This window comes from Salarias fasciatus, chromosome 12 (genome assembly GCF_902148845.1).
Source record: "Salarias fasciatus chromosome 12, fSalaFa1.1, whole genome shotgun sequence".
Lineage (NCBI taxonomy): Eukaryota > Metazoa > Chordata > Actinopteri > Blenniiformes > Blenniidae > Salarias > Salarias fasciatus.
In genome coordinates, this window is record NC_043756.1 from 18,627,481 (window position 1) to 18,655,207 (window position 27,727).

The 27,727-nt window shown below is 42.5% G+C and overlaps 1 protein-coding gene and 1 long non-coding RNA gene across 2 annotated transcripts in view; one reads left to right on the forward strand and one right to left on the reverse strand.

Annotated features, from left to right (window-relative positions):
* Window positions 1-27,727, forward strand: part of commd10 (COMM domain containing 10) — a 55,294-nt gene that overhangs the window by 18,730 nt on the left and 8,837 nt on the right. The gene's annotated exons all lie outside the window — the stretch shown is intronic.
* On the reverse strand, window positions 2,896-16,238 carry LOC115398312 (uncharacterized). Its single transcript, XR_003932568.1, has 3 exons — window positions 16,073-16,238; window positions 14,126-14,130; window positions 2,896-2,906 (listed from the first exon to the last, which is right to left on the reverse strand). It is a non-coding gene; the product is annotated as an uncharacterized LOC115398312 (long non-coding RNA).

Consider the following 27,727-nt stretch of genomic DNA (forward strand, 5'->3'; position numbering starts at 1 on the left):
TTTCAAGAAAACTCATCGCATCAGCCGAGCATTGTCTAAAAACATCTTTCCATTTGTCTGGAGGACATCATTTGAATTTTCTGCTACTAAAGCTGTTGGAAAACATGTTTTCCACTATGTGGAAGTATTGTTTATGTGTTCTCGGGCATTTTTAGATGGATCATCATTGGTGTGGGCATAGCCTAAATTCAAGAGTTGAAAGGCTTGCAGGTTGAGCTGAAAGTCCTGAGCGTAGTGAGCACTGGATAAATAGTCCACAGAGGCAGTGCTTCCCTCTGCCCACGGATAAACTGCCAGTTCCAGTCATTCCAATTCAGGGTTCGGCATCTTTTAGGTTTCATATGTGATTTGTCTCCTTTCAGTGTTTTCGCCCTCCATCGCGGTTGTGTGGGAGGTGTGAACAAACAATGTGAAAGCACCAGGCTATTTGCAGATATTTATTTTTTTCTTTGTCAGGTGCCATTCATGTAGCATACACTGTACGCTTTATGTTAAATCCGAATTTCGTCAGCATTGAATTGTCTCCTCTCGACCTCTGACAGTGTGCTGTGGCATCTAGAAACAGGATATTAGCCGCAGATCCTTTAAGTCCTAGAATTTGCGAGGCAGTGCCTCCACTGAGTAGACTTGTTTGTCTAGCTCATCCCACCGATGCTCGACTGGATTCAGATTTTGAGAATTTAAAGCGCAAGTCCAAGTAGTTGTTCTTAAACCATTCTTGAACTAGTTTTGCCTTGTGGTAGGAGTGTGTTATCCTGCTGAAAGTGGCTGCTGGCATCAGAGAATACCGTTTCTATGAAAGGACACACGTCATTCACAGTAATGTTGTCAAAGGCAACATCCATATGGATTGTGGAGCCTAAGACTTTACTCAAAGCAACACGACTGCTGCTAGATCCCCCTCTTCCCACACCTGTCTTTTATCTTGATTCGTGGTCCGGTGATGCACTTGGGTATTTTTACACCTTTCTTGTTGAATCCGTCTCTGACGCAGTCGTCTAGCCATCATAATTTACCCTTCGCCGAACTTGCTCAAATCCCTACGCTTGCCCATTTTTCCTGCTTCTAACAATGTTGAGGACAGAGTGTTCACTTGGTGCTGATTATATTCCACCCACTGACAGGTAACATGATAAAGAGAAAACCGTTGTTGTTTACTTCACCTCTCAGTGGTGCTATGTATTGGCCGATTGTGCACGTTGCCTATTAGGACTCACTCGCGGTGGAGAAATCGGGTCTGTTCTGAAACCCTGGCACTTGGAAGCTACAGGGGTTGTCATCAAGCTCTATAGAAACATAATAGTGGCCCATTACATAGTAATGGATTTCACTTATTTGTAACACTTGTCCTCTGCTTCCGCTGCCCTCAAAGTGCTTTGCATTGTTAGTCACATTCATATTCTCCCAGTCACAGGAGCGATTTGATGGCCTCCTATCTTGCTCAAGGACACTTCAACATGTGGACAGGGGGTTCGGGGATCAAACCTAGAACTTTGCAGTTGAGGGACTACTCACTTTAGCAACTGAGCCACAGTTGCTCCCTTTCATTTCAATCAGGTTTGAGCGAGGAAACACCTAAAGCTCCCAGACTAGTTGCATGCGTTTAGATGTGATTAATTTTGCTGTGCAGCTCTCAACTTTCCCCTCCATCCTTCCATCAGGCACCCATTTATTGTTTTCTTCTCTCTCTTTTTTTTTTTTAGTGGAACAGAATTGAGTGAGATAAGGAGTGTATTGTGTGCAGTTAGGGAGAAAGCTATTTTTGGCAGCTCTAAAGGATGAGTCACTGCCACATATTCTGAATGGATAAGTCATTACGTTTCCATAAGTTGCAGAAAAGGTAAGAACTCCGTCATTTCCCAGCCAAGCATCGCCACTGCCACGACGTCCGTGCCATTTGTATTGTCGTCATCTTCCCATCTCTGCATAAACTCATCTTTCTTGCCAGTATTTGACATACTTCCATTTGCTTTCCGCCATAATGAACATACTCCCATCTGTGTGACTCATTTGTCTGTGCGATAATTGCAGCAGGCATCACAGCGATAGCGAAAGCCCTTGACAGTTTGTGTGTTTAGAGCATCACGATTGTCACCTGCTATTAGCAAAATGTAGCATTTTAATTACAGTGCGCACGCGTCCCACCAGTCGCAGGGTTGTTGAGACGGAGACCCACAGGGCCAGATGTGAAGTGGGCCTTCAGGAAGCATCATCGCTCGGAATGAATAGAGGCAACAGCCCATCCCGGCAGTATGTGGAAAAACGATAGCCTTTGCAGAAGTGCTGACACCTCAGCCTGATATCAACACGAAGAGATATCCTGAAAGTGTGGAAATGAATTGTGCGTTATTTTAAAGACGCACTGGGAGGTTTTTCTAAGAATGCCAGCTGTAAATGCTGTCATGAAGCTGAGAATTGTTGATGGATTTAAAATATTGTGTAAAGACAACTATATGCTTAGTCTTTAATGACAGTTAAGCTTTATTCTATTCTATTCAAAAACATCCCAATGCAAAAGTTTCCCAAAACCTGCAATCAAACTAGTGGAGCCCCTGAAAGTGACAGTGCTCAGAAGACAACTTTCTCTCTCAAGTTCTCTTCTCCAATTTCAAAAAACTGCTTTTGTCATTTTCAAACAAGTGAAACTCCTTGCATGCCTTTGATGAAAAATATTGTGCAAGTCTGTTTGAAAGGCAGAATCTTTATTGCATCTTTTTTTAAGCAACACCGCACAACCTTAAGGTATTCAATTACCAGTGCTATATGCCGAAGCTGCGGGAGTTAAAGTTTATTCAAACATTCACTTGATGAACTAATTTACAAGATAAAAGTCTATTGATTCTTGTTGTGCTGATCAATGATGAACACACAGTAAGAGTTTTGTAATTGCAGTTTTCCATTATTTTCTACATTACAGCTTTCCAAAACAAGCTGCTGTGTGGTTTAGATCAAAATGTCTTTGATAGATCCGGCTTCATTAGCAGAGACGAGTAGTCAGTCTGACTAACATGACAAGCTTCTGCTCGTGTGGCAGGAAGACAGACTTCGACAAACAGGTATAAATCTTACAGCTTCCCTCAGAGAATCTTCGCTTGAGTTTGAGTTTCTAAATACTGCACGGCTGTCCTCCTCGTGAGCATGGGGTGATTACTGGTGTCTGTCACAACAAATGAACTATGGTACAGTGTAGAAAGAGCCTTTGTTTTTGTGTAGACAGTACTCTGAGTCATATCTGAACCTGTTTACATGTCTGCCTGTCTGTTTACTGGTAATGCAGGCCAGAGGAAATCCATCAAATAGGTTATAAAAAAAAAAGTAAAGATAGCAGAAGAAAATAGTATCCCTTATTCCACATGTGGCTGTCAGCTTGCCTGTCAGTCCACGCGCCCCTTCCTGCTATCACAGTCTGTAAAACCTCTGATTAGCTCCAGGTCCTCGCGATCCGGCAATATTTTGTTTGCAGCTTTAGCAACCGTGTCACTCCCCCTGTAGCATGTCTGATGGGAGCCTCTGTTCTTTGTTTAGAGCTCGCGCTACGAATTGTGGATTCAGGAAACTTCTCCAATATGTCACCTTCTTAGGTTTTCCTGAACGCAACACACCCGAGACTGCTATGAGGCAGGCACACACACATAATACACAAAAGCACACATTTATATATATATATATATATATATATATATATATATATATATATATATATATATATATATATATATATATATATGGACTGAGTTTGGAATGTTTCTAGGCAAATACACAGCAGAAAACTCAGAAACGCACATTCGTACAGTAGATGCACTCAAATCAGGCGGCATCCTGGGAAGCTATTCTTTTTTATTCTGAGAGCTTTTCAGAGTCACCCACAGTGCTCCAAATACCTGCGCCCTGGAAATCTGCTCAGGCTTTGGTTGCTTTTTGCTGCTGTTGTCAGATCCAAACTCACAGCAAACACACACACACACACACACACACACACACACACACACACACACACACACACACACACACACACACACACACACACACACACACACACACACACACACACACACTCACACACTCACACACAAGACACATATGCTATTGATGTGCTTTTCAGAACAGGCACTGGCATATGTGCAGTTTAATCATCATATTGTCACCTCTCCCTATAGGTACAAGCCTGTACTGTCTTGTTTTCCATCATTTCTTCTGTCTTCTGTAATCTAAACAGAAGAACCTCTCACGAGCTCTCAACAAGAGCTTTTCAAGCATATTTTAATAAACTAGGACGGGACCCATGGTATGTCTTCATATCTGCTGAGATGTTAATTCATCGCAGTTCATTCTGTTTCTTCTCCGTGATGCGCTCCGTTTTGTGCTCTGCAATCTTGCATTGCAGGATATGATGCAATTCATGTTTGTCCTAAAAGACTAATCCGTTATATTGTACGACTTTGCGATTTCTTTTTAGTTCTAATTGTAATATTTTTGGTAATAACACTGAGAATTAAATGATGTCGATATCGATGACTGATGTTACAATCTTTCAAACAAAAGTGGAAAAGTGGACATGTAATTTAAGGTGGATCTTTCTCCACTTCAGTCTCGCATGACACACTGCTTAAAGCAGCCTGGAGTTTATTTGTGAGTCTGGGGAATGTCTTCCTGAGTGTGGTACACTTTGACTCAACTCCTCAACTTCATGAAGTCACCTGGTGTCAAATCTGGCTTTTCTCCAAAGACAATAATCTGAGAGAGAAAATAAGTGTGTGTGGAAATACACCCGGGGCATATAGATACATATTTTGGTTGAAAGCTGAGAACCTCATGTGGTATGAAAATTCAAACAACACTGCTCCGAGTCCTTAATAGGAAGTTCAAACCCTCAGAGCAGCTTTGTCTTAATCATACCACTTTAATTCAGCATCTTGCTGTTGTACATGATCACAAGTATTTATTGGAGCATTGGCGAAGCAGTGGAATAACAAATAAATTTTTAATCTTAATGATGTTCCTCTTAATGTCTGCACAAATTGAGTAATGGCAAGCGTTGCTTACGGTGGCAGCCGTAATATTCTGCGGCCATTAGCCGGCCATGATCTGCTGCTGCACTGCGACTGTTTTCTAAATGATATAGGAGGAGAGCGGAGGGAACGGAGGAGTAAGCACTTTTGTTATCATCTCCTTGTCAGATCCTCACAACCACAGCCCTCTATTACACTGCTAATAATAGAGGCAAGCTTTATCGCTTGGATCACTATCGCAGTAGGAAGGAGAGAGCGATGGAAAGAGGCTGCTCTGCAATATTGACAAAACTCATATTGTGATTCCTTTTTTTTTTTTTTTCCGCCTTCAAAAATATTGTAACGTATGAAGGGAAACAGGCAGGTAGAGAACGATTTCGTTGTTGAAAGTCTAAAAGTAGGTAGTTATGAATCTTTGATTGGCATCCTAAAGCGGAAACATAGCCCTGGATGAAAGAGGTGTGCAGTCTTTGTAGTGTAGAGTTGAACATGTGTGGGTGGAAATAGGTGGGACCGGGTTCTTTCCTGGTTTGAGCTGTATCTGGCAGTGCCTGTCTGCACGCTGGAGTCCCATCAAACAAGAAAAAGCAAGTTTTTAGATTAGAGCAGATAGCTTTGTGGCATCAAGGCCTCCCGGTAATCAAAGCGGAACTCAATCCTCTGCAATATCTGGGCTGGGCTTGATGGTACGGCGGGACAGATAGGTGCAGCTTAGCTTGGTGATGATGTTAGAATATTGTTTGGCCAAGACAGAGCTCGGGGAGATCAGAGATGGCTGTATACATGGACGGGTGGAGGGAAAGCTTGCTGCTTGTTGTGGTTTCAGTGCTTTCCTCAGAAGTTTGCTGACACGCTGATGTGAAAGGAACTGTTCAGCTGTGTGAGGACTTCTTGATGTCTAACCTATTTGTGGAGCTAGAAAACTCAATTTGGGACAATTGAAAGCTTTTTATTTGTTTGTTTTAAACCTTGTGTCAAGTACTGATGTGATTTAAATTTAACATTCAAGCCTTTGAGTTCATTATGCGTTTGACATTTATATATACACGCAGCACATTTTTGTTTTATTTTTTGAGCCTATTTATAATGGCTGGGATTATGTAGTGAGGCTTCTTTGGGTTATTCTATGACTTTGATCATTAGTATGAATCTTTATGCATTGTGTGGAGTGAAAACTCTTACAGAACTTGTGTCAGTGTTTGTAGTTCTGCACTGTCAGAGCAGTTTGGCAGACTCCTCATAGAGGCAAGATATGACGGCTTTAAACACACATAGACACTCACATACACGTACACACTCTCACAATCCCTGTCTGTGTCGTTGTGAAATACATGCATATGCAGACCCTCACTGCCCATCTCCATTTTCCTTGCTCAAACGCGCAGGCATCTGCAAAAACTCACACGCAGACACACACTGGAACAGCACCCTTTGGTCATATATTCTCTTTGCTGTGTCAGGGTGAGCTGGCTGGCTTTGAATGCACTCACTGTGTGTGTGTGTGTGTGTGTGTGTGTGTGTGTGTGTGTGTGTGTGTGTGTGCGTGTGCGTGTGTGCGTGCGCAATTTTGTGATTCCTGCTTCGTAGGACACTACCTTGCATGGTCCAAAAATCAGGGGCCTCAACACTAGTTTATAGATATCCTGGGTTTAGAATTAAGTTTTAGAGCTATAGTTACAGCAGGATTAGGTTAAAACGCTCAGCTGTAATGATTAAGGTTGGGCTGAGATGATGGCTTCACATCCGTTCAATCAAAAAGCCCCCAAATATTAGCCATGTAAGGCTGTGTGTGTGTGTGTTTGGATGTCAGTGTGAGCAAAGAAAACACAAGTGTAGAGACAAGATCCTCCGTAAGTATTCCCTACACGATATATCTAAGTTTAGACACGTCTGAAGACTTATTTGTATATCTGAAAGTGTGTTTCATAAAGTTTCTTGCCAGTTATGAATAATACAAAGTACTGAATCTGAAAGTGAAAGCAGTCGAACTGATGGGTGGGGCTTTTAGACACTGAAAACCAATTAGGTGGGTCAGGGGCCTGGGGAGCAGGACGGAAAAGAATCCAGTGGCACTGTTCTGTCATCAGCGCCTTCAATCAGCATGAAAGAGGCTCATGCCAACATTCAGGAACTGCAACAGCTGAGTTACCCGAGTGGGTCTGAAGCTATGTTTCCATTCAGCTGTCAAGTGAATTGTAAGGACGCCTTTGAAATATAACATTAAGTGAAATGCAAAGTAGATTTCAAGCGGCTGGATTTAGTCATTTAAGTCAACGTCCCAGTGGCGCTTGATGTAAATGAATTGTGACAAATCAAAAAAAAAAAAAAAAATTCTGTTGATCGCTGTACGAAACAAAGAAACATAGTTGGCAGATGTCATATTCTACAATTGATTTTATTGCACAGACCCAGGTCCACAGTCCGGCTGACATTTTCTTTGATAGAGCTTTTTTCTGGACCCCATATTTCTTTTTCAGAGCACTGACGTTCGACAGTTGGTCAAGCCTATCATTTAATGTCATTTGCTTCATTATGTATCAAATAATGACCTTGCCTTTAACTTCAATGCTGGAATTCATCTTGGTTTTTCATTGCTGCTCTATGAGCATGTTCATAAGTCGCATGAAGTATGAATCCTCAACAAGACACTTGTGCTTTAGATTAATTAGCATGTTTGCTTTCAACACTTTCATTTAATTCCTGTTTATTTTTCTGCAAAGCTGTTGGTATCTTCAGGTTAACACAACACAATACCATCATTAATCTTCGTCGAGTATTCAGTTGCCTGTGTCTCACTCCTTTTACTCTCCCGCTGTATTTGCAAACGGCAAACACTACAGACTCCCAGGGAAGACGGTCGTCTGCCTGATGCTCTCGGCGTTTAAGCTCCTCACTCCAGAGAGCACTCTGGCTTCACATTTTGCATGTGAAATACGGCATTACTTAAATCCTTAATTTTTTGCATCTGATAGAAGACTGCCATGAGGAGAACTGTAACTTCTGTCCTGTCTCTGGGGTGGATGGCCGCTAGCTTGTGTGATAAGGCCCGGCTTTCAGACAAAGGCAGTCACACTCCGAGCTGCTGAGATAGCGGTGGCCTTTTTCCTCCTTCCTCTTTTCCTCGAACTGTGTCAGTTCGGCCATTCAGCCGGCCGAATGTGCCAACCTCATCAAGGTGCTCGGCTTTGCCCTTTTCAATAATTCATGCCTTAAATTTGCAGGGAGGAGCTGCTGTTAGTCGAAGAGTTTGCAGTACAGGGGAGTGTGTCTTCTAATTGGAGTGACATGCAGTCCCTGATGGTCACCATTAAATGTCATTAGACCAGCAGCCAAATACCACGTGCTGTTTAAGGCTAAGTCACAGCTGCTAGATTGGAAGTGGCAGTGTAAACTGTGGCCGACCCGACAGGGATGAGTATGATTACAAGTGCAACACTTACTTTCACTTACTGCCAGGCGCACTTCCGAAACACGAGCCTCTTAAACATGCTTACTTATACAGTTATCATTAGCATACGCTCTCATTTTTGGAGTGTATCTATGTTTCTATTTTTTTCCTTTTTAATTCAGAGACAAACACAGACTTTAGGTCTGTCTCCCTCATTGATAGATAGATGGATATATAAAGCAAAGCAGTGAGAGAGCCCTGTGCTCGACTACCAGTTGTAACGAACGCAGCACTTTAATAGCCACTGTTATTCTCTAGGACCTAATTAGAGATTATACAAATGCACACACGCACACGCGCACATACATGCAAAACGGCCCCCATAGTGCCATGGAGAGGTGTAATTACAAAGTCTAATTCTTGTATTGTTTTACATTATTTATGAAGTAGTGTTGCTCTTGTCACACTGACCTTCCTCTAATGAAACACACATACGAACACTCAGCACACACACACACACACACACACACACACGCACAGGCATGCTTATGTTGAACAAGCATTGTGTGTAAACAGACGTGTTAACATCCATACATTAACTCACATTTGTTTCTTTAATCCTTACTGTAATCCAAACCATAGCCAAACCGTGATACAGTTTTCAACCCTTTATTTAATTTTAAATGAATTGATCAGTGACAGGATGGCTTGATGTTTGTTCCAAGAAAAGAATCAAGTCCAGAAGACGGGATCTGACATAATATATTCTGTTGCATTTCACTTTACCCTAAACTATCTCACTTCAGCGTATAAGTTCAACTTTAACCCTATAACCTCTTAAAACAGCAATCCTTAAAAAAAAAAAAAAAGTAAAAACAGCAAATTCAACATTTTAATCTCACGGAGTAGCTACAGCCCCAGAAGTTAAGTAAATCAAGGGCACACACACAGACACACATGCAGCTGTGCAGCCCCCCCCCCCCAAGTACTCTGAATATATCCTCATATCCTCACATTTTCAAACCAACTTTCAAAACCTTCCAAGTGGCTCCCAGCTGTGACTTGGACTTGGTGCCGGTTCAACTGCTTGAAGGTTGCATTCATTTTCAGTTTGAATATTGTGCTGTTTAAAGCCAAATAAAACTGACACTGTTGCGTGAACGACAACCAAGTTCCTGTTCAAAGAGGGGCAGTAGCTGTTGGCACTGGTTTTGTGCATTAGCATCGGCATTGTGCATTCGACGTGAATGGGGGAAGAATTGCTGTTTAAGATGCGTGGCCAGTGCAGATGAGGCATAGGAGCTCCATACTTGATCTCGTACAGCCAGCGTTGCTCGAATCAATGGTGGTTATTCAAACGGTTGCCAGAAGTGGAGATTATCTACTGTAGTATGACATTTTTTTTTTTTTTTTTTTCAATAAATCTGGGCCGTTCTCCTACACGGTTTTGTTCGTACCATTTGTCACTATGCAGTAGCATGAAGTGAACAATGTGGAAGATGACAGCTTGTCAGATAGGCCAGAACATGCCAGTGGTGGTGGGTGTAGAGAAATAATCCTCATTGTTCTAAGTCTAGTACGAGTGTCAGAACCCACTTGTTTACGTAGGCGTCTTCTGCGTCTGTGTTTCAGAGGCTTTGGCCCCTTCGTACACATATATAAGAGTGCGCCCGCCACAAATGCAGCAGCACAAAAGTACCCATACCCACTCTCTGAACGAGTACTGAGCATATATAGCACTGACGCTTTTGCACACCTGTCCTCACAGCCCATTGTGAGCGACTGCATCCTGCAGGTGATTTCCAAATATCCTGCCGCACACATGAAGACAGCTGGACTCTGCCCAAGGAAAACTGCAGTGGCTTACCTTTGCTCACAGCTGCGAGAGAAAATCTCACAGAAAACAAAGGTTAACAGAGGTAATTGTCACTCGCCCCAGCTCTCCAAAGAAATACTTATCTCATTTCGAGCACGCATTTTTGATTTATGCCATCAATTTAAGTTTGTGCTATTTCATATTCCCTCTTTGAACATAATCCATAAGCTGTAAAATAAACATGTCGGAGGGGAGAGCTTGTCAGTCATGCAGGATGAATAAAGACTAAAAGACAAATAGAGCTGGAAAATATGAACTGCAGACTCTTCCACTCACTGCTTTTTTTTTTTTTTTTGGCGCAGTGTTTTGGAAAAATATGTTTTGTTTTTGTTTTTGTTTTTGCATTTTCGCGGTTCTGCTCCTTTCAGGTATGCTTCGTTTCTTCCACACCAATATGTTCGATGTCAGGAATGCTCCTGCTGTTGCCCTTGACCAAGCAAGCAGGAGAAGGCTTACTGGGTGCAGCGCTGTGAGTGCCTGCTGCTTCTAATTAGTTCAGATGGGTCAAACGAAGAGGACAAAGTTCCCCAAGGGGAGACATAGCATATTCGACTTAGGGAGTTTAGCATGGAGACTTATGGAGTCTCTAATTATACAGCTCATCTAGTCAATTGAAATGTAAAACTTCTCCTGAAGCGTCCTCATATTCAGAGATATTAATGACAAACACGCAGTGCCAGGAGATTCTGATGTCGGTAAGATATAGATAGATGAGGCTGGCTCAATTTTCTGGCACGCCGGCTCAGTTTGAGATGCCTTCTGGTACCCAGAGCTCATTTGGTTGCAGTAATTTTAATCAGTGAAGTGTGCTTCTCTGTCATGGTACAGCACCCTTTTCACACTTCCAACCAACACAAACCCTGCACCGATACCACCCCGTGCAAGAAGTACATACTCTGATAGCAAGGCGTGAGATGCTTTCAACACCCGTACTAAGTTGTTTTCGCGTGTTTGTGTGTGTGCGAGCAAGTTCTAGGTCACAGATTAAAACAGTGGGGGTGGCTCACATTGCTCATCTGATAATCGCACCTGCAGCGTCTGAGAAAACAATGGACAAAGGAGGAAGCGACCAGCATGTCTTTTCACTTCGCCTTCCCTCTCGGTTCCGCTCTCCTTCTGTCTCACACACATCTTACGTAAACTTTATTAGCAGCAGTGGGGTTTTTTTTTTCGACATTTTTTTTAGGAGTCTAATGACGTGACTCATCACACACACTGAGATAACCGCTCTGCAATAATAACCAGTCACAATTTGTCAATGGGTGTTCTTGTCTAACAGCGGCAAACATGAATAGTTGGCTGAGAAATGACAGGAATGCAGTAAAAAAAACAAATAACTGAGCTCTCTCTCTAAAACTGTTGATGAGAGAGAGAATTATTGTTATTATTTTTCTGACAGTGAGGAACGAAAGCACATTTAGCTAGTTAGTTTTTTTTTCCTTCCCTATGGAGAATTACAGAAAGCAAACCTCAATCTATTTGGCAGCCACGCACTTTATTTGTGTTGCTTTTCACAGACTGGATCGGATACAGTTGTATTCAGCATCTTATTTAAATAAAGTGTCATCTTGTTGTAAGCGGCGCCCGGTCTCTATTTACTGCTCCGCTTCCTCCTGACAGGTTTCATAAAGCAGTTTTTGAAATTGTGTCCATTAAGCACAGTTTGTCTTTTCGCTGAAGCCCTCTGGGAAAATGAGTCTAGTATGAACCCAACTTTTGTTTTCGGCGGATAAACTTGTATGAGTGTGTGTGTGTGTGTGTGTGTGTGTGTGTGTTTAAATGAGCGTGCATGCGTGGTTCTTGAGGATGCGTGTCGGACTCATTGTGACTGCCGTGGGGCCGATAGCGGAGAGTGGGGGTGACAGAAGCTCCTCGTCGGTTTCGCCCGTAGACCTGGGAAACCTCGATAAGACGCTCAGACTGTGAAGGCTCTAAAAAGACACACTGGTGTGGAGAAGCGAATGCAGCGTTAGTGAAGAGAAGAGGGAGGAGGAGGAGGAAGACGACGAGAAGAAGAAGAAGAAGAAGAAGGAGGAGGAGGATGGAGGGCGGGGAAGAGATGCAGAGGATGTAAAAAATAATTTTGGCAGTGTCGACCAACAAGGCAGCTCTCGCTTTCTGTCATGACGTCAAAAAAAAAAAAAAGAGACAGAGAAAAAAATCCTCACAATCCTTTTAGTCACAGCGAAGATGGGAGAAGCCCTCAAAGGAAGACAGTTACCCACACACACCAACACACACTTGCACACACACAGCCTTTTAAGGGTTCATCTTTGTCACCAAATAGTTTGAAACTTGGTTAATGCTATCTGAAGGAATATTTCAGTCTTCAGCTCTGTTGCTCAAGCAGCTTAAAAACTAAAGGAGCTTGTCTGAAATATCCCAAATTAGGTGTCTGTAGCACCTCTCTGTGGTTTTTATCCATACACCTGCGCCGTGGAATAAAGTTTGTTCTTAACACACAGGTGGCACGGTGAGTTTGAAAGTTGGATCGCACCTCGCTGTGCCCCCGCAGATAAATGGGATCAGCGCAGGATTGCATTTTTCAGCACAGCACTTAAGTCGACTGAATTCATCCATTTTTTGTGAGAGACAGCGCGCAACCCGGACTCAAAACATTGAGAAACCTTTCGCAGACCTCTGCGGAGATTTGCAAGAAACTGGACTTCCTTCAACAAAAAGCGTATTTGACCTGAGATAGTAAAAGTGCGGTTTGGAAAACAACCTCAGGGTTCCAGGAGGATTGGCTGAGGCTACGCTTCTCGCTGTCTCTCACGTCTCAGAAACCATCACGACTCGAGTGTGGAGACAGGAAGGGTTAAAGGTGGTGAGGAGGTGGGCCGTGTGTGTGTACGTGCATGTGCGCGCAAGCAGGAATGTCTAGCATTTGTCTAATTGGTATGTGGATGTGGCTGTAGCACGAGATGGATCAATCTGGAGCTGGGTATTTATGGTTTCGCATGAGTCAGCGTGGCGCTTTCAGGTTAGAAAAACACAGTTTGATGGATGGGAGGAGGAGCAGGGATGGGCAAGGATGGAAAGAAAGGGGGCTGACAATGAAGACGAGAGACACTGGGAATGTTTTGATTTGGTCATGAAAGGCGAAAGGAGAGCTGAGGAATCTGGATGGCACCTGAAACTTCTCTTCCTCCCTCCCCCTTCGCCCTCTTCGCCGGGCTTCGTTTACTTTTTCACACTTCAAGGATAAAGTACAATCAAAGCTTTCACATCTCCTCTGTGAAATGTTGAAAGAGAGAAAAAGAAACTAGGCTACAGCATTGGGATGTGTTAGGTCTGTGATGTTATTTTGCAGGGTTGGATTTTATTTCAGGAATGCATCGCTTTACAGCGGCCTGATGTGCTGATTGGTATGACAATCAGCACAATTTACTTTTGTTCTTGCTAAAAAAGTGTAAATAACAAACATTATATTCATTACAGGCATTAGATGTGTCATAAGGTCATTCTGATGATTTATTCAAAACTGTGCAATCTCATGTATTGACTAATGTATTAAGAATCAAATTTAAATGATTTGTAAATGTATACTGGAATTTAATTTATAACCTTTATCTAACCTTTATTTTTCTAACCATTATCAGTCAATTTTGATCGTATTACAGAAACATCCCATGCAGAAAGATTCATGATGGGACTGAATTTGTTGTTTTCAATGAAAGATGCATGAATGTATGAACTGATCCCATTGTGTCAATAGTCTAAAGTTGATATAGATTGTCCTCACATAGCACTAAACTTTCCATGACATGACTGCATGTTTATTTGTTCGTTTCTTTAGTATAAAATGCATTTACTGTAACTGTTATTCACATTAGTCACTGTAAGCGCAACAGGCTCTCTCCTGGCTCCATTAGTTATAATGATGACAGCTGAGTTGATTGGTTGTTAAGAGTCAAGAAAGTCTGTGTCAGGAGGCAGGTTGAATAAATCAAACCACAAGAATTATTGTAGTTTTAGGTATTTAAAGTTTTGTAATGTTTTTGACAATAACTTCCTATTTGTACCCAAGTGATCGCTGTTTTGTCGGTCCTTGTTCGGTTGCTTTGATCTCGCCCTTAAGAGACTTTAAGCCTGTTACAGTGTTGATAAGGTTTTTCATTGTCGTTATTATGACTGGCACCTCATCTAAATATAAATCCTTCTCGCTTCAGAAATACTGAGATTTTATGTCTTCATGGTTTGCACAAATGTATAGTTTTTCCGGAGACTGGGATGGATACCAATAATTCCCACACATAAATGAAGCTTGAAAGGTACAAGATGTGCATGTTATGTTCAGCAAGAGGAACATCGCACAGATTTTAAGGACACGTCTCTGATTCATGTGCCGCGCTCGTCTCATAATCACGGTCCAGCGGAGTTAGAAAGGTAACTCTTTGCTTTCGTTTCGTGTTTGACCTTTCAGTTTTGGTTACAATAAAACTCGTATCAGCTCTGGAAAAAGAAAAAAGAAAAATTTGACACCAGAGATCTTTTGTTGTAAAATGACACTCCTGTAAGGTTAATGTGACTTCAGTGAGCTTGGGTTTGCAGGGGTTTGATACACACTCTTTTCTATATAGAAAGAAGCACAGCTCATTAGCCTGGAGCACATTGTTCAGTCTCGGTGCCTCCTGGCCAAAGTCAGCTCAGACTGTGTAGGTAATAATAACGCTGCCAACCTTTAGATAATCAGCTTCTCCCCAGGGTCCATTAGAGAGAAAGCCGTCAGTGGCATATGGTTAGACGGAAGGAAAAAAAAAATGGATAATTCGTTGTTCGCTGTATGACTCGGTGGGAAATATTGTGAATTATCTAATAACAGCAGGAATCTGAAGGCGTAAAGGAAGGGAGTTAGCATCTATAGCTTCTATAGGTTCATTTCAGCTAAGAAAATATTGAAATAATTCTTTTTTTTCGATCATCCAGGTATTCAGAGAGATTGCAGGATGAGTTCAGATGTTTTAAATCCTATTTTCACTTGGCCTATGGCATACCTCCACTTAATTAACCATCTAACAAGGCTTTAAAATGTAGGGTTCATGGGAGTCAATCACGTATTTAATAAATTAGTAATTGTCTTAAAAAATTGCCTGTAAAAGGCACAACACAAAGTTAAAGGTTAGAGACTGCATATTTCTTTCTTTTGGAGGTGTTCTAATGCAGGTGGCATTCCTAGACTCTTTTTTTTAGAGTCGGTTTGATGTTTACAATGAGGGTCAGGCTATTTCTGCCTCCCCGTGACAGGTAGTTTCATTAATTAGGCCCATTAAATCTAAAGGTTAAACCACTTCAGTGGAATTTATCACAAGATTATAGGAGAAGTAGCAGTGAAGGGCAGTCTCACAGGACAGGAAAGTTCAACGCGCAAGCTCTTGGAGAATTGTTTTGAGAAGCCCTCATCAAGTTTTTCTCTCTGCGGCTTTGTTTGACCACTTTAAACTCGTACCGTCTCGCAGAAGGGTAATTAAACTTTTCTTCCTCATCTTCGTCTTTTGATTTTAAACATCCGGAGAGTCGGTGTCGCAGCGATGACATGGCCGGCGTGCTTCCCGAGAGGAGTTTCTGTCGGATAATATTCATAAATGCATAGTTTTTTGTTTTTTTTTGCTGTTTGCTGTAGTTTAAGTGCCGTGTTCTGAAGAAAAGCTTTGATCTGTAGTTTTAGGATGACCTAGGTCTCCTACTCTTTCAGCTAATTAGGAAGACAACATTTTGACTCGCTTGTTTATGTTGGAAAGTATAGAGACTCAAGATACTGTACCTGCAAAAATGACCAATGCAGACCTGGAGAGCCACTTCCATATTGAAGCTCAGACAGACTTCTGCCAGAGGAGTGATGAGCTGCATGAATGTAACACAGCCATGGAGAAGGTGTACAGACAGACTGAGGGAGGGATTGACAAAGAATGAAAGGAATATGGTCACAGACTGTCAGAGAGAGGAAACCATCCTCCACATTCATGGTCAGGATACATTAATAGCAAATTTTATACCATACATCGATTTTTATCTCCCCCCCCAAATTGAGTCCATCTTTTCCCTGCCACTTATCTCTAACTCTGGTCTCTGCCTGCCTTTCAGACTGTGAAATAGAGAGTGGTAATTTCCCTCCGCTTCTCTCTGTATGTTAATGAAGCGCTAATCTGTTCCTGAGCGAGTGCCTTAATGAGGGCGAGGTGCCCCTCGCTCAGCCGGCTAGCTCCTGTTAAGCTACCATTATGGAAATCGCTCGGCACGGCACAGCGTCCTGGGACCGGACTCAAATGTATGCCTTATTTCCACTTTTAAAGCTTTCTTCTCCCTCCTTAACAAGGCTGGGTGTTCCTCTGAGGGAGCGAGCAGTAGATAAACAAACATGGTAATGACGAGCGCGGGGAGCGGCTTCGCCCACTTTGAGGTCTGGTCCTTTTCAGATGCTGGATGTTAGTTGGGCTAAATAGGCCACATAGGAGAGATTGTTGGGGATAGAGAGCAGAATGTGAGCCAAGTAAACCTTTTCTCTCTCTCAGATGTACAACCAGCTCAACTGCTTTATTATTAATAACTGTTATTGTGTCTGTATAGTATTTCTTTTTGCCAGTGACGCTCGATGCATCGGATCGTCCCCGCCGAAGTTAAATATGTAAGCTAAGCAATTGAATTAACGGGGATTATTGACACTATTTTCCGCCGAATTAGTGCATTTCATTGATTGTGTCACATCCCCCTATCCATAACGCCTGCTGATGACGATAATGCTTGGCTGCATTTGGAGAAACACCCTAACCAGATTAAAAGTAGGAACAGATGCTGCTTGGAGCTGAACATGTTTCAAAGACTTGTATCAAAGGATATTATGGCTTTATTCATTTAGCATGTATCTAGGCCAGCCCAGCCTGTGCCACTCCCACAGACCACGTATGAACGGTGGAGTGGTGGGTGACTATGAAATGGATTAACGTCTTGCCTCACAATCAAAATGAAATTGCTCATCTTCCGGATTTTCTCTTTGTCTCTCTCTTTCAGTTTTCTCTTTCGTCTTGATTCTCCTCTCGTCCTCCTCTTGGCTCTCAGTCGTTGTGTGTTTCAGTGGTGGAAGTGCGATGCACATTTGTAAGTCACCTTTTTTTGGGGAAAATGTTAGAAAGTCGTGAACTCACAGACTGCTTTGCGCCGATCTCCAGTACTTCTCACTGAAACAATCCGATACTTGTTTCAAATTGGCATTGAAATGACTTTTCCGTCGACAGTAACTTCATATTCTCTAAACTTTATCCAAGTATTCATGAGCTCCACAGGACTTAAACAGCCTGAATGAGTAAAACTGTTTTTTTGGAAGAAACAACTAAGAACAAACTTTAAGTGCCTGAAATACAAGTGGGAGGTTTGGGAATGGGAGTGAGGTGTTATCAATTTTTTTTTTCTTTCACTCACACATTAAACAAATTCAACTACAGGGGTGGAAACCTCAGGATCCCTCTTAAGATGATGAAAAGATGTCTGAGCCTTGTCTCAGATGAGCCTTTAAGGGTGTGCTTGAATCTAAAGACTCTCTCGAGGCCTTTGTTACAAGTTTTTAAGTTCATACATCAATGAAATAGTCATGAACTGCACCAGTTTGTCAGATTAAGATTGTCAAGCTTAGGCGGTTGGGGGACTAGTTTGATGTCGGCGAAACTTAATGGCTCGCACAGCTTCCTTCCCCGCTCCATAAGGAGAGGCTTAATCAGAGTTCAATGACGCCTCTGCGTGTATTTTCTTTTATTGTGATCACTTATCAGTCATGCATCATATGCTGGACTTCAAAAGGTGAAATGTGCTGAAGCGTATTGCATGTGTCAGAGCCAAAATTAAAATGTACTGCCGCAGAAAGTGCAGGGTAAATGTATTATATATAAAGTGGTTTGGGATGTATTTGATGTGAGACATCAATAAGTATCTCGAGTCTTCTAAAAAAAAATGAAGAAAGTGCCCCAGATTCACTTATTAAAAATTTACAAACTGTTTTGTACATGGCATAGTGTGTGTCAGTTATTTCTTGCTGCCGTTGGCTCAGCTTTGGGCTATACTGGCTGTAGCTGCAGCGGAGTGGAGCTGATACACAAAGTTCCAGACAAGCACAGAGAAAATGACCCAGCAAAAAACACCCCCCAAAAATAATGTGAACTGAAAAAGTGGAATTTTTCAACAAAACTATCTCATTGCTGAAAGCTTGTATTATTGACTTTTGTCATAATTTTCAGGCAGTAAGGCTGCATATCTATGCCAGGCAGAGGGAATGCATCAAGTCAATATGACAGGAGCCTGTTTCGAGCATATAGTTTTAGACCTATAGACTGTAAGGCTGTGGAACCACAGCACATAGGAGATGACGCACTGCAGACGTTGCCAAGGGCCGATCAGACCCAGGCTCTGTTTCTGTTCAAAAGTGACCTCGGTATGGTGGGAGAGGAAAACCGAGCGGTTGAGAAGCTGCCATATTGTTTGAAAAAATCGAGACGAGAGACTCCCATGTGGTTGAATATTAATGTGACTTCACCTCACCAAACAGAGGAGCGTGGAGTGTTGCAGCGCGGACACAGAGGAAAGGAATTTGGAACATCTGTCTTCGGAGTTCACGAATGTCACCGGCACCACAGAAAGCACTGCAAGCGCCTTTAACTCCATAAAATCTGGTTGCATGCGTGCATGTATTTGAGCTGTGTTTTCCATTAAAGTTACGGCCGTGAGGCCGTGAGAGGCGGCCATGAGGTATGCGGCGGCGTTGCGGCCTTCCCAGTCGTCGTCACTTAGCTCACAGTGGCCGCGGCGGAGCACAGATGTTGCAGCGCCGCTTCTGAAGCACCGCGGGTCCACGCCCCCAGCAAGATGTGAGCCACAGTCATTCCAAAATATTTTGGCCCGATGCTCACCCTGTGTGAATAAACAGTGTCTGTATTTTGGAGTTTATGCGTCTAATTTCCATTTGAAGGAGGAAGCCATAGCCTCCATCCATCTTTAAACTTGCTTCATCCAGAATACGGTTGGAGGGGAGTAAGACTCTTTTTTTTGGACGCCAGTCTTTCACAGTAGTGTCACCTTCCTTAACTTATTGTCCCCACAAAATATCTTTGACTCTTTCTGTGAAATGTTAAGTCAGTTCAGGGATGCTACTGCCATCTATCTTCAGTGTCCTCCTTATCGGAGCTCGGGTTGAAGGGGCAGACTGAAGGAGACTTTCTGGACAGTTGGTCAATTTATCACACCCAGATTGACTATCACACCTACAGGCAGTTTACAGTCACCAGTTCACCGCACACTTATGTTTGGATTGTTGGATAAATCTCAAATAAATCCACAGAAAGTCCCTACATTTTGGACCTAACCTGGTCTTAGAGCTTAGTTTTCATTTTAAACGTTTGACCAAACGAACTCATGTTGCAGAAACGTATTTCAGTTAGCCTGTGATCAGTAAAATTGAACTTGTTTGCTTACCTGGTTGTGAACGTGGGTTTTTACAGGTCTCAGTCTTCGACATTGTTTCTCCGATCGTCGACTTAAAGACACGTTTCTTTTTCACGACAGTGACAAAGTCGTAATTTGACAGCCCGTTCACAGTTTTGTGCCTGCCGATGTATTCTTTTTAATTAATTGTACCAGCATGTGCGGTCTGTTTCTTTTCTGTTTGGAAACCAGTCGGTGATTTTGTGATCCGGTGCCATATTCACCGTGTCACTTTCCTCCCTGTGAAAACTTCAAAGGCCAACTGTAGCCTTCAACCTTAATTGGAAGTGTGTTTGGATTCTGCATAGCTGCGCACCTACATGCAGTCATATCTCGCAAGTATACATATTTAACAAAGGTTATGGATAAACCAGACTGAACGACTGGAGGAGAGAGGAAGACGAGGAGAGAATAGGAATGAGCAAGACCCTGAATTTGCTTTAGATGTGAGAAATAAGAAACCTGCTCCTACAACTCGCTGCAAAAAACGAAATACTTAACAGTGCGCTGTTTTCCCATAAAAGAAATGGAGCATTTTACATCTTTTTAAAACTGAATTGTGTGCAAGTGACTCTTTCCTTCCTCTGGTATTCATCTAATGTCTACCTTTCTCTCAGCGAAACACAGTCAGCCCTGAAATTCACGTTTAAGGGAGTATACTGCAGCCATTTTTAATAAAATAAGGATGAAGAATCCTTTATCCACAGAGCAGTGAGTGGCATTCAAATGTTTATTCCTGCTAAGTCCCAGAGTCCCTCATGGCCCCGACTATTATTTATGAATTAACTACTAAAAATGCCCCAAAAATCCTTTTATGACTCTGCATGAGCGCTATTAAAACAGAGCGGCTGAATGGCATTTTGAGAAGCAAAAGCTTGTGTAGAGGTTGATAAAAGTAATTTTTAGATATACACCGTTTATCCCCAACTGGAAGCTCTGATATCAAAAACATTAATCTTGTTACAAGCATACTTTTCAAGATTTGGAATAAATTGAACAGCGATCTATTGTGTGTGTGTGTGTGTGTGTTGAAAGCAGGTGTTAAGACAGCTTTAACCAGGGCTAAACGATGGCAGCTGAAAGTCAAGACATCCACACAACTGCTGTAGCTCTTGTGTGAATTTACAATCTGCGGTCAGTGATGATCAAATTTGCGCCATGAACAGACAACTTGTGACTCAGTGACGGTTGTCCACTGATGTGCATTGGGAGCGAAAGATTGAACTATGCCCTTCATTTGATATTATTGCTCATTTTAAAAAATGTCAGAACAGTCTGTGAAGAGACTTTACTTAACAGCCATGAGCCTCTCATAGCATTACCCAGACAAAACTGTGTTGGAATGGCTTAAGAAACATGACGAGCAGCTGGGATGATGGTGAGTCAACGTGAAATTTTATTTGAGAGGGATAAATTGTGTCCAAGCATATAATGCATTTATTAAAAGGATGTGTAGGAATAATGGCCAGTAAATTCATGAAAGACTATTCCTGTAAAGAGAGCTCCAGGTTCTATTGCAGATCAAACAACATTTCTCCTCATAGATTCTGTGAAACCAACAGTTTGAGCAGTTGTCGTCTTCTTTCAACTTTATCCACATGTAGTCGTGATTCTGTTTGTTGCTTTTCCTCAGAAACCTGCCGGGTTTGGTTCCGTGTTGCGTAACATCCTGTGCGCAGGTGCTAAAGTGAATAAAGGCCGCTCCATTCAATACTTGTGAATCCACCGAGTCTTGCCACATTTTACAAGTGTTGTGGTGGCACTCTGCAGCTGTTCCTCCTGTTTATTTTTTCTTGGGAGCTGTGTTTTGTTCAGCAGCAGCTAGAAAATAAAGAAAGATGGAAAGGTAGACCCAGATAGAGCTTAAAAAAAGAAGTGAAAAAGCATTTGAAAGCCCCAGAGGGTGAGGTGATGAATTTTCGCCTCTTCATTGGAATGGGAGACTTGTTGAATCTTTATTAAATGTCTGTCCTACCCATCATTACATTACATTCTTCAGAAGATGATTGAAGATGATTCTTGACAAAATGTCACATGGTTTGGCAAAGGAGTCTTATTCTCATTTGTAAGCCCCAAAAAGACAGCATCTCCTCTGGAGGCCTTTGTTTGCCAGATACAAGGTCCTAAATGTGTGTGTGTCAATGTGCCTGCAGGGAGCCTGTGCACGCATCTGCATGCACGCTCCTGCTTGTCTGTCACTGGAGTTCAGTAAGTGGCCCACTGGGTGCAGACAATCCGGGCCTTTGTGTGTGTGTCCTGCTGCCATGTTCTGTACTGTACTGAATGTGCTCTGGGGAGTGAGGCGTGTGAAAATCCCACCCATGCCCACCTAGACACTGTCAGCTGTGTGTCTGTGTGTGCATATCCGTACGAGAAAGACACAGCGAGAGAAAGAGTGTTTGTGTGTGTGTAGGTGTGTGTATTCATGTGTGTGTAAGATGGGAAGTGGCGGGTGAAAGAGGACACCCCGCTCGGAACAACCACTCTCTCTGTCGGACAATATAGAGGGATCTTTTATTATTCTTTTATTTTATTAACTTGGGAACCTAATGGCCTGGCCAGTGACCCCTAGCTGAGGCCGAGCACCGCTGTTGGTGCCTGTCTCTCCCTCTCTCTCTCTTAGTGTCTCTGTTCACACTTTCATAATGCTGTGAAGTCTGAAAGCATCTGTAGATCATTACCACGACTAGCAAATTTAAATGACACACCCTGAATTTTTTATTTTGCAAATATTTTAATGAGAGCGATGGCGGGCTGAGTGAAAAGCATTCCTATTATCGGTATCAAAGGTCTTTCACACTCCTGTGTTCAGTTACCATGGCTGATTCAGACTGAAGCTGTGTGATGGGAAGATGGCAGCAAAGTCTGCAAACGAATACCATTAATAATGTGGAAATTATTCAGCATTTAACTGTCGAGCTCATAGAGACGCAACAAAATTAATATGAACAAGAAGAAGCTGTCAATCACATAGGGGGGAGAGGGATTATTCAGGAGACACTGTTGTGAGAACTGTGGCTGCACAGGCCTTTTAATTAAAAATCTTTCTCCATATATTTTTATGAGCTGTGACTAAACGCCACACACATTTCTCCCGAGTTTTTCGACCTGACACCTCGCAATTTTGTCTGAAGTTTCTTGAAGTGGACCCGATGTTAATGTTTATCATGAAAACTTTTTCAAGCTCTTGCAACGTGCATGACCCGTGTAGAAAGATTGCCTGGGTCAGGATTAGATATTGCTTTCCGTCTTAAGCGCCAGATAATACGACTGCTGAACGAGCTGTTTTCCAAAACACTCCCCTAACTTTTGCTTGCTATAAACTTTCTGCATTGCCTTCTGTGGTAACGTGCGCCTGATGCCGTGGATCATACAAACATCGCCGGTCTATAAATAACAGTTCTGTCTTAAGTTAACGTGGAACGTATCCAAAGCGGAGGCCTGCATATGAAAGGCAACAATTAATTACACAGGCAGAAAGAGGGAAGTTTCCTCCAGGTTTCAGGCTTAAAAGGGCTTTTTTTTCTTTCTGTGTTCCGCCTTCCTGTTTCTCTCCCAGTGATTCATATCTGAATGGATCCCCCACGTGGAGTCATCAGCCTCCTCAGTAAGTCACTGGTGCTTGTGCTCTGTTGTGTTGTGCAGCATAGCATGTGAAGATCCGAGTGGCGGATGTGGGAACGGTACGCTCTGGTGGAAGCCTAGTCATGTCCCATTGTCTAATAACCACAACACAGGATGTGGCAGCTCCGAGTTTGGGAGGTGGATGGACTGTGTGCGCGCACACACACAAATATTGAATAGGCACACACACACACACACACACTGGCTGGACCAGACAGGACATAGGTGACCTCATGCATGTGAGACAAAACCAATAGGCAAAATATCTCTATTCCTATTCAGTCCACCACTGAGGATGTTATTTGTTTAGCCCCAGCAGCTGCCTCCTGCTGCTCGCAGTAAATGTCAAGCCTCATCTTGACTGACAGAGAATTTGCTGCACAATTTAGCTGAGCAGGGTGCCCCGGTGTGTGTTTAATGCTTTGGATAAGGGTGTTGTGTGTTTATTTTAGCAAGTTTTTAGATATCTCTTTCTCTCTTTAACAACACTCTTATTGTCTTCTGCCTTCATTGCAAAACTGATCGAGCTAAGATATCAGCTTTGTTTCCACTTGTTATACATGTAAGGTTTTAAACCACCTATACTCTCCTCCTCATCCTTCCATCCCTCCATCTGCCGACCCTCTCTCTTTGGGTATTTGTTTGTGTTTGTGGCCGAGCCTCTCAGAGCATGTAGACATATGCCCTGTTCTCCGTCTAATTGGTTCTCTGTATTCATGTGGGGATGCAAAGAGAGGCCGGGAGACTGCAGGCAAAGCTGACTCTTAATAAATGTCAGTCCACAGCTGAGCTACGGATGGACAGCTCACTGATGGGCTGTTTATAACGAGGCATCACCGAATGCAGGGGGGAGACGGGAGCTGGGATGAAGTTACATAGATAAAGAAAAGAGAAGGATGCAGAGTCTGTAACAGGAAGACGGAGCCTCAGCAAGAGCTCATGTTATTGCATCCTGAGAGGCGGGATCGTTTAGCAACACAGTGCGTGACAGGAGTGAGCTCACAGATGAGCAGCGATGCATCAGAGTGTGCATGCATGCAAACTTGATTTGTATCTGTTAATGCAGCAAATGGGATTCGCTGCATTAAAGCAGATATAAATTATTTGGCAGTTCCTAGTGGGAATGTGAAAGTCTGAACTAATACCACTTGTTTGTAAAACATCACACTTAATGGTGTGTAGGATTTCTTTCAACACCTATGTGACGCGTAAAGCAGTGATTGAGAGATAGTTCAGGTTATTTATTGTATGAATGTAAACCTCCCCAGCAGTCCACTGACATTTCTCTTGTATGATTGCAACAATACCGACTATTATTGCGCTGATAGTGTTGAAAACATCCTGTTTATGATCCATCGATATGAAGCAATGCTTGTGTACATGCACACACAAAGCAAAGTAGTTTTTTTTACTTCTCCTGTACGTGTGATTCTCTTGACCGCGTTTCCTGCTTCAACATCTATGTGTGTTTGTTGTTTGTGTTGTCGGTAGGTGAGCTTCAGGACACATACATGTGTTGCATAAACCAGTGTGTCCGTGACTGTCGTCTACACACAATAAAGCAAGAAGGCCCAGTCTGTTTGTTCTGCCTGCTTTGTTTTTCTTAAGATTGTAGTCGAAGTTCCCACAGTCTCCCCTGCTGCAGCAGCACACACACACTCCACTCCTAGAGTCTATTTAGTTATTCCCTGTGGCTTTCTAGAGTTCAGATAGAGGAAAGTCTTGATGAAAAGGACAGCCAGTGAAGGAAAGGATGTAAAGAGGAGTGAAGTGTTGTGTTGTGTGGAATGCGCAGGACCCAGTTCATCAACAGGTGTTTGCTCCAAGGTAAAGGAACGAGTCTGAGTGACACGTTGGCCCGTATACACATCTTTAGGAGGCCCCCTCTCCATCGTGTCATCGGCATTGTATGTCGTAAGTCTGACAGAGGTTTGAAAAATAACTTTTCTTCCCTCTCCTCTCCTCTCCTCTCTACCCGTTTGTGCTCATTTCTGTTATAAATACCAGAAGTGATTGACAGTTTCTAGTGTTTGGCTGTGACAGCTCTTATTTGTTGCAGTCGACAGGCTTTTAGTGAATGGCTGACATTTTGAGGTTCTGTGTCTGTCAGTGTGCGATCGCTACAGGGCAGAGTTTGAGTGGATACCGTTGCATGGTGCCCCCCCCCCCCCCCCCCCCCCCTGCAGAATGTATGCACCAAGCATATGTGGCTGTTGTTTTGAGTAACCGCGGCCTCGAAGGGTCATGGGAAGATTAAACACGGAAGGGTTTCAAACTGTTTGTTTTTGAAGTGTAATGTGCCAATAAACAACGTCAAACAGATGTTGGTAACTGCTCACTGGCACACAGGAGTTACACATGTCAGGTTAAATGTATATTTACAGAATGAGATAAGATACTGTACAACTGAGTCGAGTGCAAAAGCATTCTAACACTACTGCTATTATCCTTTTGCGCTGAAGTTCTTTTTGCAGTTTTGCAGTGATCTACTCAACCATTTATGATGTATAGAAAATTCTATACCAAGCAGAAAACAGAAACGCTGCTTTGCGCACATCTGTTAGACATCTTGGTGGATCTTCTGCAGAACGACCCACAAGCGGCAGACAAGATTCAACGGCGTGCCACACATTTGTGACATGAGTGTCTCAGTGCCCTCAAATACACAGTAAATTTGAAGAACTGCCAGGTGTTGAAAGTTTAAAGTCCATTCGGTCATCATCAGGAAATGGAGTTATCTGAGGCTGAAATGGAATGGGAACGCTTATGGAAAGAAGCACATTACTCAACGAATGACAGCAACAAAGCAGCTGAGTCAAACTGCCAACAATGCAGACGGCAGCAGACACATTTTTTTAAAAGTAAGCTACCGTTCACTGAGTGCTGCTAATACATCATGGGCTCGGTGAATAAATGCGAATTCTAACGTGATTTACAATCAGACATCTTTCATGCTGCTATCAGGAGGATTAAAAAAAAAGAAACAAGACACTTAGACATACCTTCACATCAACAGTTAACCTCAAATGGCATGTTTTTGCAATGAATTCCTTGTATGCACAGAGGGAACAGGTAAACCCCACAATTAACAGCTCAGACTGGAACTGGGAGTTTTTTTTTTTTTCTGTGAGTGCTTACCAGAACAATAACAACACGAATTAGTTATTTCCTTCAAACTGTAATAGTTATAATAGATGAAATCAGGACCAGGGATTTTATACAGAATAAAGCACAGCTCAAAGCAAACAACTGCTATTGTGTATATCCTTATGATGAAGTACAAATGTTTTTATTCAGTATAAAATTAGTATATTGCATTAACTAACCTTTTGAGTTATGTTTTATTGCTGGGTAGTTGTTTTATTCGATCATCTGCAGCTTTACTCTTGAGTGTATATATGAGAGCACGGGGGACATTTTGAACGTGAAAGAGACTGAAAAAGTTTCATTACCCACACTAGTTATTGCTTGCTGACTGTTTACACTAAAGCCTGGTCTAAATACCTGTACTGTGTGGTGGATGTAAGCAGTGGTGTCATTTAACTGACATGTCTAATAGACTGTGACATTTTCAAACTTGTACAGATCAATAGGATACTGTGAGAGTCTCATTAAGACTCTATCTCCTCTTGTTTGGAAAATGTAGAGATAAAACTTGTCTTATTATTTTAATAGGTAGAATTTTGTTCAATTAGCACACCATAATGAGTAGAAAGCAACTTTTCAGTGTCGGCTAATGCTTTAGCAAACGCGCTTTTTTTTTTGTTTGTCTTCTTGATTGGACCTTTGACCTTCTTCCGATTCCCCTTCTCAGTCGTCGTCCTCTGTTGTGAGTCGGGTGGTTCGAGCTGGCAGACCTCAGCGGCGTTGATGGGGCACGGACAGGTGGACATAAACACTGACAACATGAAAGAGGAGGCGACGCACCTGCAGTAATGAAGCAAGCAACCAAAATCCTTATTGAGACATAAAAAGAGAGCTGCAGTTTGACAGCACAGCTGCTTTTCTTTGAGTAGTTGTTTCACTGACAGACAGCCATGAAAAAACACATCAACACATAGATCCTCAAGCACGCTAAAAACTCCCCTGCAAGCTAAAGGAACCCACATTCGCCTCAAGAAGTTGTTCTTTTTGCACTGATGTTTTTAGATGCGTTGTCTTTCAGAGCTATTAATATCATGCAGAAGATTGAAGTCATATAAACCTTTAGGAATACTCCACTTCATATTTTTCAGCTAAAACGAGAATATTACCGAGGACCAGATGCCAGTTTGATCTCGCATCATCATTTTCTGGTACACGCTGCAGAGCGTCTTTATACGACTGCGTTGTTCGCGCTATCACCTGCATGCATGCCCAGCCAAA